This window comes from Manacus candei, unplaced genomic scaffold (assembly GCF_025592945.1).
Source record: "Manacus candei isolate 608988 ecotype Guabito, Panama unplaced genomic scaffold, ASM2559294v1 h1tg000049l, whole genome shotgun sequence".
NCBI classification, from domain to species: domain Eukaryota; kingdom Metazoa; phylum Chordata; class Aves; order Passeriformes; family Pipridae; genus Manacus; species Manacus candei.
Genome location: NW_026138097.1, coordinates 10410624 through 10430141, shown reverse-complemented (window position 1 = coordinate 10430141; position 19518 = coordinate 10410624). Strand labels below are relative to the sequence as shown.

Genomic DNA, 19518 nt, shown 5'->3' with positions numbered 1-19518 from the left:
CCTTGTCTTCTTTGAAAAAACAAGCAATTTCAGACTACATTTAAATTAAACATACACATTCGAAATAGTTTCTTTAATAATTCCTTGCTTTTTATGTAAGATATAAAGAATGAACAATTACTCAAAAAAACCCCCACTGTTGAAAACAAGCCTTTATACTAAGTTTTTGATACCAAAATACGGTCACTACTCAGTAGAGAAACACAGCACCAAACACATGCCAGCAAGTATAGAACTAACAATGATATATACCTTACAAATAGTATTTACTGGAGAAACATTTTTAAAACATGGCTTATCAAGCAAAGGGAACAATAAGCCTGGAAGATCTATTTCTACCTCTGAGTATCTGTGGGGAGAGGTCTGCTCTTTGTTCATTTGAAGCAGCAATATACTTCATTTAAGGAAATTCCAAATTACTCAAGAACAACATGTCCACAAGTTAGACACAAAACTGACACATATTTAGTAGTCAGCAAATATCTTGTTTTGCCACTGGCACCCTCTCAGACCTCCCTCCAAAAGTAAGCCTCACTCCAAAGTGAGCCCATTTATAAATTATGTTTTATAAAGCAGATTCAGGTATTCCAATACATGTTGATCTGCCAGCTAATTAGCACACATGATTGCACACAAAGTAATAGAGATCATTAGAAAGGAAACTAGTAAGAGACATTCTTTAACTTAGAAATATGTTCCTTCTACCAGAACAAAATAATCTAGACTTAATGAGCCCCCAAACATGCTACAAAAATCAGCTTTTCTCTGCCGTGAAGGTATAGTCTAATTGTAGGGCACACTTCTCTTTTTGCTGCAGACCTAGCTGGTTGTTGCTATGAGCATTAAGACTTTATAGTCAGACAGAATGAGATTCTGAAGAAATGTCTGATAGTATCCCCAGCACCCTAAACGTAACACTGAGGTTTCAGGACACCTAATATTGGAGTCAAAATACTCAGCAGCATTGCAATTTTGTTCCTTACTTTTCTCTGAAAAGCAGTTCTGAAAAGCCTCCAAATATGAAAATAACTGGTCTTTTTCAAGTTTTGTTGTTGCTGCTGTTTGGGTTTGTTTTGGGGGGTCTACAACATAGTGCACAAATGTATAGTATAAACGAATGGAATATGGTATAGAAATTCTTGAGCATTTTCCTAATATTTAGTAAGCTCATGTGCAAGAAAGAAGGGTTATACCCTAAAGTATAAAATTCATCTTGCATTTTTAATAAAACAGGGCATGTATTCAAGAAAGAATACTACCTTCCTCATTTTTATGACTGTTATACTAAAATATCCTACTAGAAAGTAGTAAAGGATTCATTATGAAAAGGTAAAATAGGGACTTTCTCTCTTATACATTTCCCCCAGAAACATCAAGCCAAGTTATTATTGGTTTTCTTTTAGTATTAAAAAGCTTAATGAAACATCTGGTGTTTTTCAAAAGAAGAGAAATGTTATTGACTAACTTCTGATCATTTTGCTCACAGACCACAGCATGCTTACCTTTCTGATTTGCCAAGTCTGTTCTACTGCTGTCAGGTTTTACTACAAGGTTCTGTTAGTTTCCCAATAGAATGTAAACTTCTGTCATGTTGATATACCCAAAATTATTGTATACAATCACACTAAAGTAACGCATCAGATGATGGCCTACACAAGGAAGCATATCTGAAAGATTACAGTACAAACACACTTTTACTTTCCTTTGTCTTTGCTTTTGGCCAACCCCAGACAGGCAGCGAATCACAGAATATCAGTCATGGAACTGTTAAGGCCAGAAAAGACCTCTAATATGATTGAGTCCAACCATTAACCTAGCACAGCCATGTTCACCACTAAACCATATCCTCAAGTGCCACTTTTACACATTTTTTTAACACCCGCAAGTGTGATGATTGCACCACTTCCCTGGGCAGCTTGTTCAAATGCCTGACCACCCTTGCAGTGAACAAGTTTTTTCTAATATCCAGTCAAAAATATAACCCAAATGAAGGAAAGATCCAGAGGCAAGCAGGAGACAGCCCCTTGCATTCAATCCCAATTCTGATCAGCTCAAAAGAACAGCTTAACATTTTCCCTTGTAAATTCAGCCTTAATTCTTTACTGTAATGTGAATATTTGCTACTTAATGCACCTAAAACATACTTACACCCACATTTTAGCCCTTTGCCAGCAGTTATATTCCTCTTGTCCACTGCTTCCATAATTATTCTCTCAGTTCCTTCCAAACCACCACTTCATTTGGCATGTGGTGTCCTCCCTGTACAGAACTATTCCTATTCTTTAACCTGTTCAACCAAATGAGCTGCATAAAATCCAATTCAGACCTTTCTAAACACTTCACAAGCATATTTATATACTTCTGCTTTAAACTGGTTACATCTTCGTATTAGTACCCACGTTTGAAAACACATAACAGGATCTACTGATACTCCATGCAAGGAATGTGGACAACCACATTCTCTGTCCAGTGCTAAGCCTTCCCAGAACAGCATGGTTCCTGAACCACCCACAGTCAAAATCTGCTGATGGTAAGTTTACAGAGCTTCTATTACCTTTCCTTTTGGAGAACAAAGGCAGACCCTGGAAAATAACTATGAAAATGACTGTGCCCTAAAGATAATAGAATCTTTGAGCTCCTAGTTGCAACTTTCTCCATTTTTACAGATGAGCTGGCCATGGCCTGACAAAATGGCAAGACTGGAAACCTGGGATTCAGAGACTTTATCGGTACTCTGGAATTTGAAAAGAAGTAGAAAACTGATTCATTTCACCTTCATACTTGGCACGAATTGCTTTCTAAACTGCATCAAACTGTTAAGTAACAGTGAACGGTTGAAAATAAAAAAATCACCTTCAGCATTTCTTCCCTGCCTACAGAAGGTGAGCAGTAGCAGTCCAGCAAAGGCTGCTGTCACCACATGCTCTGCTACTCAAGCAGGAGTATGAAATGAAAGGTATTGCTCAATGGGACAGGGGCCACCTGTGGCATGAACAGTCTATAAATCCAACTACATGTTTGAATTATGTCAAGAACTATCACAATAAAAATTATATATAAACATGGACATTAAAGGAAAGTTAAATAACTTGAATTATTATCAACCACAACCAACCCACTAGTCAACCCCACACACAAATGCCTACTAATGTCTGATAACCTTCCATATTTTTGTCATATGGAATGACTCACTTCACTGCATTTTTCCCAAAAATAGGAGGATAAACAGCAGCACATGACTTCAGGTTGCCTCTTGAAGAAAACTTCAGCAATGCTGATTAAACAGAAAGATATCACTCATAGCCCAGGACTACCTGAGAGCAGAAAATCACTGAAGACTAAGGGAGTATTCTGGGAAAGTATCACTGCATGCCTACCCTGGATGACTGCAGCTCATCACTGTTGGAGACCAAGCAACAAACAAGATGGATGTTCAGACACTCTTGTGTCAGAACTCTGCAAGAGAGAAATCACCTCTCAAATGCTTATAGAGCATATATACATTATAGTGCAAAACAACATCCAAACTTTCTGTACTCATGTAAGTTGAGGAAATGTGATCAAACTGGTTTTGCAAGTGGCAAACTGAGAAACGGAGCAACTAAGCAAGTTCTCCAAAACACCACAGGAATTTTGATGGCACCATTTGAGCCACAGTTCTGAGGTTAGAGCATGGTCACGATTCTTCTAGAGCATGAATACAATCAACAACTTCATATCTAGTAGAGGTCATGAGTGACATGATTTTGTGATCTTATTTTCATTTGACAAAAATCCTACTAAAACTTTGCAGATGGTAGACCAGAGAAAAAGTTTCCTCCCAACCACAACTAAAACCAGGTGAGCTTTTGAATGTGAATAAAACAGATAAAAAATAACAACTTATTTCCTTAAAACATTCTTTAAATTAATATATCTACATAAAATAAATGCAAGACTACACATTTTATTTACACATGTACATGTCTTACAGTTCACTTCTACAATATTATACACAAGTTTATAAAGTCACTCCCTCTGACAGATAGGGTTTGAGCAAAAAAATCCCAGTTTACAGTTTAGTTACTGTAAGAATTCTTTTGTAGAAAAAAAAAAAATCAGTCTGTAGCCACTCTTTTCCCAAATAGTAATTCTGACTTAGAACTAACCTAACAATCTGTTATGATTATCAATTTATCATAAATACTCCAATTTTTTCACAAAGTTTTTGACACCTGCCAATCAAGAGCAGTATTTCGGATAAAGGCCATGCTGGTCACTTGCTATATACATCCAGAATGAAGAACATATGCAAAAAAACACCCTCAGACATCTATGGAAATTGTTGTAAAGAACACTAAAGATTTTTAAATTAGTAATGCATTTTAATTACTACAACTTTTCCCATATTTAAAGCTTTGACTTTAATATATATTTTTTTTTGTTTTATTTAAAGTGAAAAGCTTGGGATTTGTCACTCAAGTGTTGACACTTTAAGAGCAAGGGAAAGAGAGGAAAGGTACCAGTTGTTCTCATATTCATCATAAAGAACAAAATAAAATGAGAATCAGAAACACTGAGCATGGCAGATTTAAAGCTGAAATGAAACAGCCCTGGTATGCTCCAAAAGAGATTTGTTTTGAGTAAGTTAACAGTCTTTGAAATATCAAATACAGAGACGTACATTTTCATCATTTTCCCCTCTCTCTCTGCTATTTAAAGGGCATAACTAAGGAAGAAGAGAAGAATGGAAAGGAACTCAAGCCTGACTGCTGTTCACACTTTAAGCTCTATGTTATGTACACAGAGTTTTACTGTGAACTCACTTGGAACAGAGCTTGTGTGAAATTTTCTTACTAAACTCACATTTTTCATTCAACAAAATGCAGTCACTCAGAGGGTATCACATGTACAGATGCCATTCTTCATTGGTGATCTTTCCTCCTACCCCAATCTTATTAAAGCCTAGTAATTAGGAAACTCAGTTGGGGTACATAGCCAAATTTAAGCCTCCAGCCTCGCTGTTTCACAGCAACAAGATTATCTAACCAACAAGTATCTCCCCTTGGGTTATGGAAGGCAACAAGTCATATATCTTAAGCCAGTATCCCTACCATGGACTCTTCTACAGTAATGTGCTCCCGCCATCCTACCCCGGCTGAAAAAATTTGATACAGAAGTTCAGCATCTTCAGAGCAGTGAGGTGGAGGCCTAGAGATGGAGGTAGCAGTCTTGCTGGCTTTACAGGCTAGAGTCTGAAGTCAAAGGGAATTCAATAACACTTAACCCACTCCAGTGTCCTTGAAAAATCCCCATAAGTGCTTATCCTTATGCGTCTTTTTACACTTGAGAACTGTGCCCGAGTGCCTTGTATAGGTTCTATAAACAAGAGATACAGAAGTGTCTCGCAGGCGAAGTAGAGAAGACAGAAAGCAGATTCTCCAAGGCAACCTGTCAGTGTTTACTGACAGCAAAGCATCACCACATGGCATTTCCTCTAAGTGGTAGGTGTCTCAGATTCTGGGAATGACATTCCTGGGAATTCTTCCCATGTCTGCTCCTTTGAACAGAGTTATGAAACTTCATTTTATGAAACAAGATTTTATGTTAAAATAATTGTATAGCACATCTACTTCTCAAATTTTATGTCACAATCACAGGATTATTCTGCCTCTTAAATGAAGTACTTATTATGAGAAAATAGTTAATGGCAGGATGAGACAATATATCCCAAAGAAAATCTACTTAATTCAAAAGCCTCTTCAAATTAATTACCAATGCACTGGCAAAAAAAAAAAACCAAAAAAACCCTGAAAACCCCACAAACAAAAAAACCCCAACCGACCACAAAACAGCCAAAACAAATCACAAACATATAAGCTGAAACTTAAGTTACCACACCCAACAGCATATGTCCCTATCTTTTATAACAGATGTATTATCTTTAGCTGAGACTGCGTGTCACTATTCCACCAATGACAGATCTAGTTCAAGTTTTTATATAATTTACTTTTGAGGTTTGTACTCCTGGTGGGGGCCCCTATCCTTCAGTTGTGCTGACTCTAGTATTTACCTAGCTATATTCTTGACAGGATTCTGTCAATATTATTAATAATTTTTTTAAAAAATCAAATAAATAATACATAAATTTGCAAAGTATTAAACGAACAAACCAACAAAAGCCTACAGGTGATTTTAACAGATCTTCCTTAAAGAATTACAGTGCAAACAGTTGAATTGTACAGAGAGAAAGTAACTTCCGGAAGTGAATAAAGCTGAGCAGTCCCATGTTGTGTAATCTCTATCATGTATCTGCTCCTGAAAGGTCATCAACATAGAATCATAGCCTTAAAATTATTAACCCCTTGCTTTCTCTTCTCCATCTGTGATCAGCATGCATTCTTCCTGCCAAATTCCTCCCTACAGGAACCATGGGCCCCTCTCCTAGCTTCAAAACTGTTGTTTGAACATTCTAGTTCTCATAGAGTTCTTGAATATACCACTTTTCAAACATTAATTCATGCACAGTTTTATATTAACTCAGCATCAGATAACTGAAGTAGTAAAAAACTTTTTTTTTTTTTGTGGACTTCAAATATTTTGGGAGGATCAAGTTGGACATTAAGAAAAATTTCTTCACTGAAAGAGTGGGTAAGCATTGGAACAGGTTGCCCAGGGAAGTGTTCAAAAAACAAGTTGACATGGCACTTCATGATATGGTTTAGTGGGTATAGTGGGACTCGGTTGAGGGTTGAACTTGATGATCTTAGAGGTCTTTTCCAGCCTTAATGATTCTGTGTTACCTGAGATCAGTTTGAACAGTCTGCTAGGGGCAATCATACCTCTTCCAAATTCTGATCATCTGCCTTGTTGATTTGGACTATAAGCTCTGTTGGGTAGGCACTATTTACACAGTGTTCACACGCTGTGTAAACCACCGGAAGCTCTCACTTTTCATTGTTCTTGAAGGTAAAGAAATAATAAGAATCAATAACGTGCTCAATTTTGTAACATTTCCAGTTATTTGCATTGAAAATCTTCTGGTTTGTTTAGATTACTAAACATTTCTGCTCAGTTATCTCTAATAGTAACCACTTCAGTCATTAATTTCTGGTAAGAGAGACTAGTTGGAAACAAAAAGTCCAATGCAGACAAACAGACCAAAAAAGAAGTATCTCTGAAAAAAGATATTGTTATCATTTGGATAACAGTATTAATCACATAGTGCAGTACACACTACAAAAGATTTTGTTTTAAAAAAGTGGAATATTACAAGATGTTAAACAAACATCTAAAGTTTGTAGAAAGAAGGCAGCCATTGAAGAACAGAAAGTAGTCACAAAATCAAGGAATGTAGTACCAGATACAAAATAACAGGCACAATTCAGGCTAAGTATGAAAATTTATCAAGCAATGTCTGAATGTCTGTGTTGGTTTTATTGCTGGTTTTTTTGTTTGCTTTAAAGTGGACTGCGAAGTGCAAGTTGCAATGTAACCTCCCAACATTACAAGGTAAGCCAGGGTTGGGTGCTGCTCAGTTGTTTCCAGAAGTCACTATGCAAATACTGACTGGTTATAGCAAGAGTGTTTCACCTGATGAATGTACATACAATGACACTGAAGATATAGAGAGAAGAGACATAAACAATATATTTGAAACTGATGATGACTCTGAGGAAGAGCTGGAACAGAGATTAAAAGTGGATAATAGAGATGCAATACGTTATATCATGAAATAACAAAACAAACATTCTTGTCTGCTGGGACATTGCTTCTCGGTTGTTTGGTGATGGCAATTTGTGGGTAAGAAGAGAACTTGAACATTGCTTACTAATCCTCCCACACTACTGAACAAACAGTAGTGATCAAAGGCAGCTGGCTCCATCTCAAAGATATCTAAAAGGGAAGTTGGGGTGGACAGAACAACATCCCAGTGGGAAAGCTCATAACCACTTTGAATCAAAAGAAAACAAAAAAAGATCCCGTACACCACCAAATGATATAATAAGAGGGGAACAGGAAAGGGAGATGAGTGTCACATCAAAAACTACACAAACACTTTTGGTGGGAGATAAGTGACTACATCCTAAGGGCAAATACACATGCAGTCAGATACACTGTGTCTTACTTCATGCTATCAAGCATCTAATATGTTGAACCCCAGTAGTGACAAAGGACAGGATAAGACTTGAAACAGGTCACAGGTAAATATCTATGCAGTTTATCAATAGGTGAATCCCCTGGAAATCACTGAATTGAAATTGCATGTTTCTGAAAGATACTCAGTAGTCAGCCTACAATTACAGGCTCTGAACTAGAATTGCCAGGACTAATTTAACAGCCTTTGTTGCAGAGGTAGTTGGACAAAGAGTAATCAAAGCAGTCCATTCTTGCCTTAAAATCTACTACGTGGTCCCTACGATCCTACTTACCTCCGGCCACATGAACAGTATCAGAGGAAAAACACATTTCACATTGTAAGAACAAACATAAACCCACTCCAGATATTGTGAGGCCCTGCAAAAAAGCAGGGGAATTGGGAAAAGCGAAGAATTGGGAAGCACATATAAAGTGTTTGAGGAATGAGGGAGGATTCAGCACTACCTCACATTCAAAGGAGGTAAAAGATGGAGAAAGTGGGGGAGGGGAAGACCACCAAAGTCCCTCCTGTGATATGGTAAATCCTCAGATTACGAGATACGGGGGTGGGGAGGAGTTTAGGCAGTGAGCTGACAGAACAGCCCTTGCACCTCCTCACTAGACTAATTCTCCATGAAGATATTCAGCTTCAGTTTACATTTGTTATCAGGTCGGCTTTCTAAGCAACCTAAACAATAAAATGCATGTAGGAGAGGAGGAGGAGGACAAACTGAAAGCATTCTAATTTACCACATAAAGCAGGGACATTCTACTTCATGTACTATTCCTACCCTCATTTACACAGGTAAGAAAGAGAAAAAGGGAGGAAAGACTCCTGAGAGGGAAAGAAAAAAAAAAAAAGGTGCCTTTTTATTTTGCTACAGGACCCCAGGGAAGGGCCCCTGAAGCAGAGGCCCTGCTTTTACAAATGTTTCCCTTTCCTTACACGGTTCCTTTAATACGAGTAAAAATTTCAAATTCCTCATTTGTTTAGCCTGAAATCCCTTGCACATTTCCCACAAACTCCTTCCTTTTCTCTCTTTTTAGCTGGACTCCCTCTCTTTTTAATGAAGAGAAGTTCAGAGAGTTTTTCCCATGAATAGATGGCGGGCACCTGGGAGTTATGAATTTTAAAGTGATCATTTTCTTTCAGCCCCGCTGGACAATGGGGATCTCCTTTTGACTCACTTTCACAGCTTTGAGAGGCTCTCAGATCAGCCACATTCCAATCAGACTGGAGTCAGATCAGAGCCAGGCTGGACTGCATCAAGGTCTCTCGCACAGAAAGACAAGGAGCAGATGGCCAACACTGAGCTCTCCTCCCCTTTTCAGAGTGCAATGGAAGGCAATGTGGGAAAGCGTTCCCCCAGCATTGCCTATTGATTTCTGAATAGGACCACCACATGCCACCAGCCTGTAGGTATGAACCTCTGTTAACAGATGGTGAGATCATTATGAGCAATTAATTCCTTTAATGTATCAGTGGGAACATGTTGGAAAGGGTGATGCAAGCACAGAGTGAATAGTGAACTTCTCATTCCTCGGGGAGAGCTGCAGCTACATCACTGAAGGATGGGAACAGTCTTTCAAGACCCTGTACATACTGAGAACCGGAGTTAGCCATTTGGTCCACAGACACAAGGCATGGTTTTTATTAACTAATCATCCCTCCCTCGTTGATATGTGATTAACAACAGATTTCTTTCTAGGTCATTTTTGGAGAGACAAACAAATCAAAACAATGGGAAAAAAATCCCTAACTATCAACGCGATAGGAACATAGGGAATTCGGTTGTAAAGATGATGAGGGAATATTGCTACCAAACTTTTTGTTACATAAAATTTGATTTAGACTGACTATAAATTAGGAAGGAGACAGGCTATTTTGAACACAACTATGTATATATAAATAAATGAGAAGAATTCATAATAGGTCTTAGCACTGAAAATAGAAGCATACAAAATAAGCCCTTAGCAGGCTTGCCAGAAAGTTACTATGAAAGGATCTTACACATAAGCTATAGTTTGTACAATTTGAATATAGATATCATATTGAAATGCAGAGAAATCCACAGAAAAATTGCATATTTATTGCTATTCATTGTGATCTCAGTAAATTAAAATTCACTGTGCTAATAACAACCGTTAAGAGTAAGACATTCCTGCATCATCTGCTTTACATGCATTTATATGACAGGCTTTGTTGTGGAGGTTTTTTTGGTGGTTTTTTTTTTCATTTTGGAGACAGGAGGAAAAATTGAAAGCACAATATAGATGGCTAGTTAGCTCTTGGTCTTAAAGATGACAGCAGAATGTGAACAGGAAATACAGGCAACTATTCACTTATTCATATTTAAATGACACTTTTTGCTTGTAATTAAGACACTCAAGTCGTGTCTCTGTTCATGAAATTTACATAACTGTACAATAGCTTGCCTAAGTGAACAGCAAATGGTAGTTAACCTTGAAGTGTATTATCTTAATTGAATAAATCTGGCTTTAGTTCAATAAATTTAAACAGAAAGATATCTTTAAACTACTAAAATAATTTTTAAAAATACATTTGCTTTACACGTTAAGATGGCTTGTTGTTTTTGTCCTAGATTTTTATTTCTGCTGTAACATTGGTCCTTTAAAAAAAAAAAAAAAAAGAAACCATTGCAGAACAGCAAAGACATTGATACATGTTTCCTGTTTTCTCCTTATTGTTTGCGGTTTGAGTCAGTGTCACATTCTGGAAAGCCTTGATAAGAATATCAGAATATTGAATCAAAATGTATAACTTGCCTGTTTGAGATAGTCCCATACCTACTTTCCCTGTCCTTATTGGACTTGTGTTCTCTTCCCCTCCCCCACCATATACCAGCTGAGTATCCCATCACACAGTGAGAAACCTAGGTGGGAGAACATAGATTTTTGCATAGGTTAAATAGGAAAGCCACATTCCACCACTCTCCCATTTAAATCAGATTTACATGGGGTGTAAATCCCCTCAGAATAGAGTCATTCACAAAGGGCTCAGAATGATCCTCTCACAACACTGATTACATTAAATCAGTAGCAATCATGTTTCTCAGATTATGTAGTTACAGCAAAAGAAACTGTGCAGCATATTTATATTTGTGTGAAATAAGTTAATGAGAAGCCACCTGTGCCTCATATCAGTTTACAAGAAAAAGCAGAAGAACACAGGTGTTTTCAGCAATATCTCTATGTATTTTTATATGAATTTGCAAACACAAAAAATGAACATATTGTTACTAAATTTAGCCACATACTTACACAGACGGACAATATTTTGGATTTTGTTTAAAAACATACAAAAGACCATTAAAAAGACCATTCCCTTTTTTTTAGTATCTTGACCATCAGCAAGAGCTATAATTTGGGCTTTTCTCCCTCTCACAATATTCACCATTATACCTTATGCAATATAGATTGTATATGCTAAGTTCTTACCCACATTGCTGGTAAGAAGCATTCACACTTTGAATTACCATTTTTCCCAGCATCTAGCACTACTCAAAAGACAGCACAATAATACACTAGAAGTGCCTTTGTCTTCATTACTATATGAAAAGCAAATTGTCTTTGTATAGAGAAAGAGTGGCATACTAACTCTTGGAGTAGAGAGAAGGAATTTGTATCAGTAGCTGACCACTTCATAGATATACAGGCCACTTTCTTCCTCAGTAAGCAGACACTGTGATGTTTTGGATAAAATTTTGGCTTTTTATGTCATTAGTTGTACTAGAATGACTCCAAGAGGATCATTTGCTTTTGCTCTTAAGGAGAACATCCAAGATTTCCCATAAATGGCTTTTGTTTTTTTGCTTGAGGTTTGGAGGGGAAGGGAGCACATTAACAAGAAGTGCTTAATCTCTTGATTCTATGCACCACACCTAAAATGAAAGTAAATCAGAAAACCTCATCCTTTCATTGGGATCAATTCAGGAAGCATATAATCAAATGATGAATTATGCAAATTCAAGAACATAAATTATTTTTGCAATAGTTCAACAACTGCGCTTGAAACTTATGTGTTCTAACGAGGTTTTTCCAAATGGCATTACTATGGTCTTGAAATCAGGCAAGTTAAGGGACAAATATTCTTCAAAGATTGTTCTCAGTAACTCTATGTTTTCTTTTACTTTCAAGTTGAAAAATAAAAATCAGTATGCATAAAAAGAGATTCTGGTAAAAAAAGACTTGAAACAAATACAGGACTAGAGAGGGGTGCAGCCTATTACAATAATTCCAGATGTTGATGGATTGCAAGGGGAAAAAGAAACCTGACCAGCAATTCAAAAATTACTCATACAAGGGTAGGAATCTAGTGACTTCCTTTGTCTCTCCAAGAATGCAGGTAATAAAATCTACTCATTTTGTTCCTGACAAAGATTATAATTGTAGTTTGCAACCAAGACAGCAGAAATCAGTAGTCCTCCCCTAGTGAACTGAAGTGGCTCTGCCTGTCTTGGCACAGTTAAATGTATTAAGTCTAGATAAATCATGCTTTAGAGGCTTATGAAATCGAGCTATTTGAGAATACTCCTTGTGATTCTATACATTCATTGGACTGGTTTGCCAGCACAAGCAGAACTGTACTTCATAACCTTCGAGCAGAGGCTCAGTAGGAGAACTCCACTGGGCGTGTGCCCATAGAACCTGCATTCCTCTGCCTTTGAGGATGGATTTGGATCCAATTTCTCAGGTTTGAGATTATTTTCCAGCTCTTGGGGGCTTACTGTTCAGTACTTAACTACATGGACAGCTTTCCAAACTTAACATGTTATCTGGGAGCTCCCCATAAAGTCACAACACCACCTGCTGAACTTTGGGCTGCTCTTAAGGTAGGAAGTTCTTGCCTGTACATTTCTCATTCTAACAATTTATGAGTATTTTATTTATTTTTAGGGAAGCAAAAAAGTGTATCTTGGATCACTTAATAAATATTTAGTATATATTAATAATTTTGAAAGGGTTTTAATTACCTTCCTTAATAGACAGTTTCTCTTCTCTGCTAATGTGTAGGTTCTTTTTAATTATCATGTCTGTAACAGCACTTTTCCATTACATGAGCACAGACATGACATACAATTAGAAATATGAATTACTTTCAATTAAGGAAAGGGAATCAGTTTGAATCTGAATGCAGAGAACATTCTGGCAGTGGCAGTTGTGCAGATGGGGAGACACTCAGCAAGCTTCAGGATGTCTGAGCACTTGATTCTGGAGACAAACCACTTCTATTGCCAAGAGCTAAGCTCTGGTCAGGACACAATGCTGTGTCCACAGTCCAAAAACTGACACAGAATAACTTAGCAATATGCCTACTCACAATTTCACTCACTTTAGAAGTGCTGGACACTGTCTGGCACAACAGAGAAAATGCAAATTGAATTTTGTTGCAAGCACACCAGTCAGAGTCTGCTGTTTGATTAGAGTAGCTGGTTTCAGTCAGATTACACACAGGTCCTTCCAGGACAACACTGCATTACCACTCCCACCAATAATTTCAAATGTAAAATAAGTAGGACAGTGAAGTCATGCTTCAAATTCACATCACTTCCATTTTTTTTTTAAGTAAGCTTGCAAGATTGGATAGCTAGTTCATCTTGAACAGTCACATATAAATCAAGTCATAACAACATTCAGCATCAAAACCTTTGGCAATAGAATGATCTGTTACTTGCATACCACACACATTAAGTACTTGCAAGCTCTCTAAGTTTTTGTTCATTTTTAACAGCATGTAAATATCTTGTCTAGAGTCACTAGCGTCAGCCAGTTCTCAGCAGTTCATTTTGATTGGAACCAGTTGTAGATGATGAGGAGGCAAAGAAATACTAGGTATGATCAAAAAATCAAATTCCTAAAGCTCTGAACACAATACAGCTGTTTGCAGCTTAATCTTTTCTCCAGAACCGGTTGAAACACACAAATCATAAACTATAGGAAAGATGAAACTACCATCTGGAACATCCAGTGTCCAGGAGTATTTGTACAGGTATTCTCAGTACGACCATTTCAGAGTTGGACTGTCGGCATATAATTTTTGTTTAAACTTGTATGTCAAAATATAGAGCTGAAAGTGGAAGAGTAGCTCTTCATATCAGGCCTACCGTGCTAAGATTCACTAAGGAAAACCTTAGTAAATTCTCTCTGCTTACATATTGACTAAAAAGTACTACCGATATCAGAAGGACTTACCAGCAAGCTCTGAAGCATTGAATTCCTGTTTAAGAGGCACATGGGCATACATGCAAAAGCAAAAACTCCCAGTACTTAAGTTCTCCATAAAACACAAGCAAATGCTCAAACCATACATATTTTAGTGAGATTAGAGGTGAGACTTCCAGGGAAAAAGGAAGGTTGTTTTGTTTGTTTGGGGTTTCAGGGGATTGTTTTTAATTCTGACAGTTTGCTTGGTCAGGACACTGACAAACCCGACTCCTTAAAATTAGCTTCTATTACCAGTATGAATATCTATGGACATAGACCTGGTTGAGTTCCTGTGGTGGGTTGACCAGGTGCCCAGCCAGCTGATCTATCACTCCCCAGCCAGACAGGGAAGAGAGTAAGATGTTTGGGATAATGCAGTTTATTAAAGCAAAAGCAAAGTAAAAGCCTGCACACACAAAAGCAAAGTGAAAGATAATGCGGTTTATTCTCTACTTCCCATCAGCAGCGATGGTCAGCCATTCCCAAGAAGCAGGGCTTCAGCACATGCAATGGTTCCTCAGCAGGCAGCCACTGGGGACAATGAATGCCTGCCTTCTTGCTCCTTGCCTTAACTTTTATATCTGAGCTGACGTCATAGGGTATGGAACATCCCTTTGGTCAGTTTGGGTCAGCTGGCCTGCTTGTGTCCCCTCCCAGGATCTTGCCCTCAACTGAGGAAGGAATGTTACAGTGCTGATGCTGTGTTCAGCAGTAACCAAAACACCAGTGTGTTATCAACACCCTTCTAGCTACCAATGCAAAGCACAGCACTGTGAGGGCTGCTATGGGGAAATGAACTCCAGCTCAGCCAGACCCACTACGGTTCCCTCACTAAAAATGCATAATGCTTCCACATGAGAATGCAAGTAATTTGGAAGTGTCCCTATTTCTCTCTATGTTCCAATCTACAGAACACTATGTTTTATGGATTCATATTCTCTTTGTCCCATAGGACAAGTCCCAAGGAAACAGCGTTTCAGGACTCTATCACTGGATCTGTTTTATCTGAGTGAGAAACTTCCAGCCTTTCTATAGGTAAGGTGGATTCCCAGTCTGGTTGGCAATCCATTTCATAAAACCAGTTTAATCACTTCCTTCAGTGTATATATTTGACCTGCAAGCATATTTTTACATCAAGGGTCTTGATAGTTATCCTCAATCCCCACAACTTTATTTAACCACACGCTAGTCATTTAACTGGCTATTTCCAACTCCCAGAAAGCATCCCTGCAAAGCAGCTGGCGTTTTCTCATGTTACTGGAATAGATACTTCAACACACAAATAACAACTCCCAGGTAGACAGGAAGAAAAGGAAACCAAAAGCCAAATCACAGCATGCTGTAACCTGCCACCATGGTCTCATCCAACAGAGTAGCAGTAATCAAATTATTTTTTTTTCTCTCCAAGCCTGTTCTGTCTGGGTGGCAAACAGCATGCAAACTTTGTCTTACCTTTCTCACAGAATCAGCACCCAACAAACACAGCACACCTGAGCATGCTTTCCTCACTACTTGCTTTCAGAAAACCTAACGATGTTAATTTCTGTCATGGGGGGCTGTGAATATATATATCATGGGGCTTTTATTCTTCAGTCTCTTTGATACTGCCTCTCTGTACATTCATGTTTGAATATACCAATTTTTTAAAAAAATTAATTAGAAGGCTACCCTGTTGACTAGAATTCAAAATATACAAGCATATTTCTCAAAGAGACCTCAAAGAGGCTCCTGTTAGACCCAATGAGAACATTAGGGATGAAAATGTATTTGAAGTTTAAGCTAACTTCAGGGACCTAAAAGAAAGAAGCTAGCACAGAAAGCATGCATCTGCATGTCTTTGTTGTCTACAGTTGCCATTCTGATAGCGTGTCATGTTAGAAACACAGATAGCTAAAAAAGCAGCTATGCTATGCTGGCAAAGTGCCCTGTGAGCTCAGTGCCCAGGTTTCATCTGTCATCCTCTGAAAGGCAATAAAAGTTTAGAGCTGCTTAGTAGCATCTTCCCTGACTTGCATGAAAAGATGCCAAGTAACTACTGATGATAAAAGGTATACATTTACGGAAGTCAAGTCATAGCAGAAACTTAAAATAAGGCTTGATTACCTGAACCTGTTGGAACTTTTGTTGTTTGATAAGTCATGGAGAAATCATAACATCACTTAAACCCACAGATGTTTTAATAGCAGCTTCAGAGTTCAAAAGTCCTTAAAGATAGAGCTGTTTCTTTTAGAGAAAGCTACAGAATATGACAAAAGATAGATGTATACAAGTCCTTGGAACAAAGTCTGCCCATTTCTGGGCAGTACTTTTATGCCTCAAACCTGATAGAAGTGCAGTACAAAAGGTATAAACTATATTATTGTTTGAGCATTAACCTAATAGCTTCAATATTAATAGGAGTTTAACCCTACAGGAAAACAATGAGTCTGATGAAAGTAGCCTTCATCAGAGCTCTTCAATAACACATTGGTCATCTGTCAGCTGTTCTTCAGAACAGCCAGTTTCATACAATTCTGTTTTAGCAAAGGTCTGAATGGTTAAAATAAAAAAAAAAATTAAAAAAAAAAAAAAAAAAAAAAGGAGATTTCGTCTTCCCTCTTCCGATTGTCAGCACTCATGTAACATTGTTTCCAATTATAGGAAAGGAAAACATTGCAGAGAAACATCTCTCTGCAAATGCCTATTACAAACCCCCATAGTTTCAACACAGCCTGCGTTGAACCAGCCTGCCAAGAACCCCACAAGACAGTTTTGCTTTGTCATGTGGATAAGGTTCAAATTAAGGAAGCAAGAAAGGTGACTCCTGAGTGAGTTAGGAGGCACGTGGATCTGAACTGCTGCAACAGCCAGTAAAGATTTTCACAGCATGGATGAGGATTCAAGACTGCCTTTTTTATTTTCTTCCCCTCTCTGCCCTCCCATAGTATCCTTAAGTTTCAAAACACCCATCCCCTCAGTAGGAATACTGGTAGATCTTCTGAATTCTAAATTCAGTGCAGACTGTAAAAAAAAAAAAAAAAAAATGTTGTATGCTCTATAAGGGTCAAAAAATTCCCTACCTCTGAAATAAAATTTTTCAACTGTGTCAGATAGTAAAGGATTCTTTATCTTCATTGGCCACACAACTACTTTTGCACATCTGAATTTGTCTAGTGTCAGCTGTTAGCTACTTGCTTGTTATGTTTTGGACCATTATTCCATAATCCATTTAATCTGTCATTGCTCAGTGCTGCTGATTAAAGGAGCCAATCCCATCTTTCTCCTTCATATTATGGCCATTCATTCCCACTATCTCCATTGCATCAGCATTAACCAAACTAAATAACTGGGTAAGCTGAAAGCCAAATAATTGTTTGGTTTCTGCAGGTTAGGAAATTCATCTGGCAACAAACTACCTCAGTTTCACCCAGGAAGAACACAAAAACTAGAGCTGGCACCAGGGAGAGGCAGAAATAAGCAAATAGATGACAGTGGGAATGCCATTTTCAGCAGTCACACTGAATTATGGCAGAGGAAACAGATCAAGGAACCACAGTAATAATCTGCTAAATTAATCAGTGTAACACCTCAATTAGGGGAGGATGTAGAGAATTCTCTGTTAATAGAAAACTAAATCAAGACTAGATCTCCAAAACCACGTGCTTAGCTTCTTCTGAAGACACTGAAGAAACACCTGGGTAAAACACTATGGTTCGCTGTACTGCAGTGACAGTATTCTGGCTTTTAATGATCTCTTCTGGTTTTAAAATCCATTCAACTTATGTGAGCATAGTCTTAACCTGCATCAGATACACTACTGTATTAGAAATTTATCAACCCCCTAAAAGTTATTTACATTTTTTAAGAAAGAAATTTCACCTTTTACCTGTGAATTTAACCCCTGCTATGAATACCTTAAGAACAGTTGTTAGCCCTCTGCAGTAACTGACAGCCAATCCTCCTCCTTCCACAGTAGGGTTGGGGGAGGGGGGAAGGAAAAAAGAGAGTATCTACAACTATAGCATTGCTCTTTCAGTTCTCAGCCCAGACAATACCCTAACCGAAGCCACAAGTCCATTTTTCCCCATTTTAGAACAGGATGAACTTTTCATTAAATCAAAAGACGCCCTCGCTACATGATGTATGGGGTCTGCATAAACATAGATAACGCTTCCATGTTTGTGCACCCAGTTCAGTGGTGAAATCAGGTGTAAGGGCTGCTTTATTACAGAATCACAGATTCTCAGTCAAAAATAGTATTTAAGTGTCTTTAGAATCTAAGGGGGTTTTATACTGAACTTCACACTTCTTTCTGTACTGAGTTTTTCTAAGATTCTGAAATATATTATTATGAAAAGCTGATTACAGCTTTAAGATTTACAGACACCTTGCCTCGGGGGGGGAAAAAATTGAATTAAAAAAAATAAATTCAAGAACAAGGAATAGATGTTCTACAGGTTTTCACTGCCTCCTGCTGGCCTCGAAGCCAATGTCTTCCTGGGCATATGGTGTCAGGGTACCTGCCATTATTTTGCTCATGTTGCCATCAAGACAGATTCTCACAATTGAGCCCATAGAGAAAGGGTCCTGCAGTGGGCTTCCAGTTCACAGGCTCAGCACTGAGAAATAAGCAACAAGGTGCAGTGCTGTTGATCTCATCTCCCAGGTGCATGGTTGGATGATCAAACAGACCTCTGATCCTGCTGGTTTTGGCACGTCAAGTTTGAAAGCAGAATAAAGGCTGAAGAGCTACTCCCATAGCTCAAGACCTATTATCTAGAGGTGTTTCAGAACTTCTGTGACTTCTGCTCTGATGCAGCCTCCTCAGTCTGACATCCCTTGGCAGCCACAGTCCCTCTCTCAACAAGTGGCTTGAAGTGCCACTGAGGAACTGGCACAATGGTGGCACGAGCTGCCTGTTCTGAGCTGGTTCAATTAGCCTAAGTACGACATGGTATTGATGCAGTTCTACTGCTTGCAATGCACAAATTGTCTTTGCTGAAGTTAGCTCAGACCTTCATGTAACACTGCACTATCCTGTGGTAACATACAACTAAAATTCAGGGAGAGAAAATTTTTATCACTCTCTTTTGTACACACACACACACCCACACCTTTCAGTGAGTATCCCACAGGCACTGTTGCTATACAAGAAGATTCAGGTTCCCGAATTCCAAAGAATTCACAGCCAGTGTC

At 38.2% G+C, this 19518-nt stretch overlaps 1 protein-coding gene and 1 long non-coding RNA gene across 2 annotated transcripts in view; one reads left to right on the top strand and one right to left on the bottom strand.

Moving 5' to 3' along the window:
* Positions 1–19518, bottom strand: part of DEK (DEK proto-oncogene) — a 623200-nt gene that overhangs the window by 553611 nt on the left and 50071 nt on the right. The window lies entirely within an intron of this gene.
* Positions 14871–17198, top strand: LOC127476405 (uncharacterized). Its single transcript, XR_007906596.1, has 3 exons — positions 14871–15069; positions 15296–15378; positions 16984–17198. It is a non-coding gene; the product is annotated as an uncharacterized LOC127476405 (long non-coding RNA).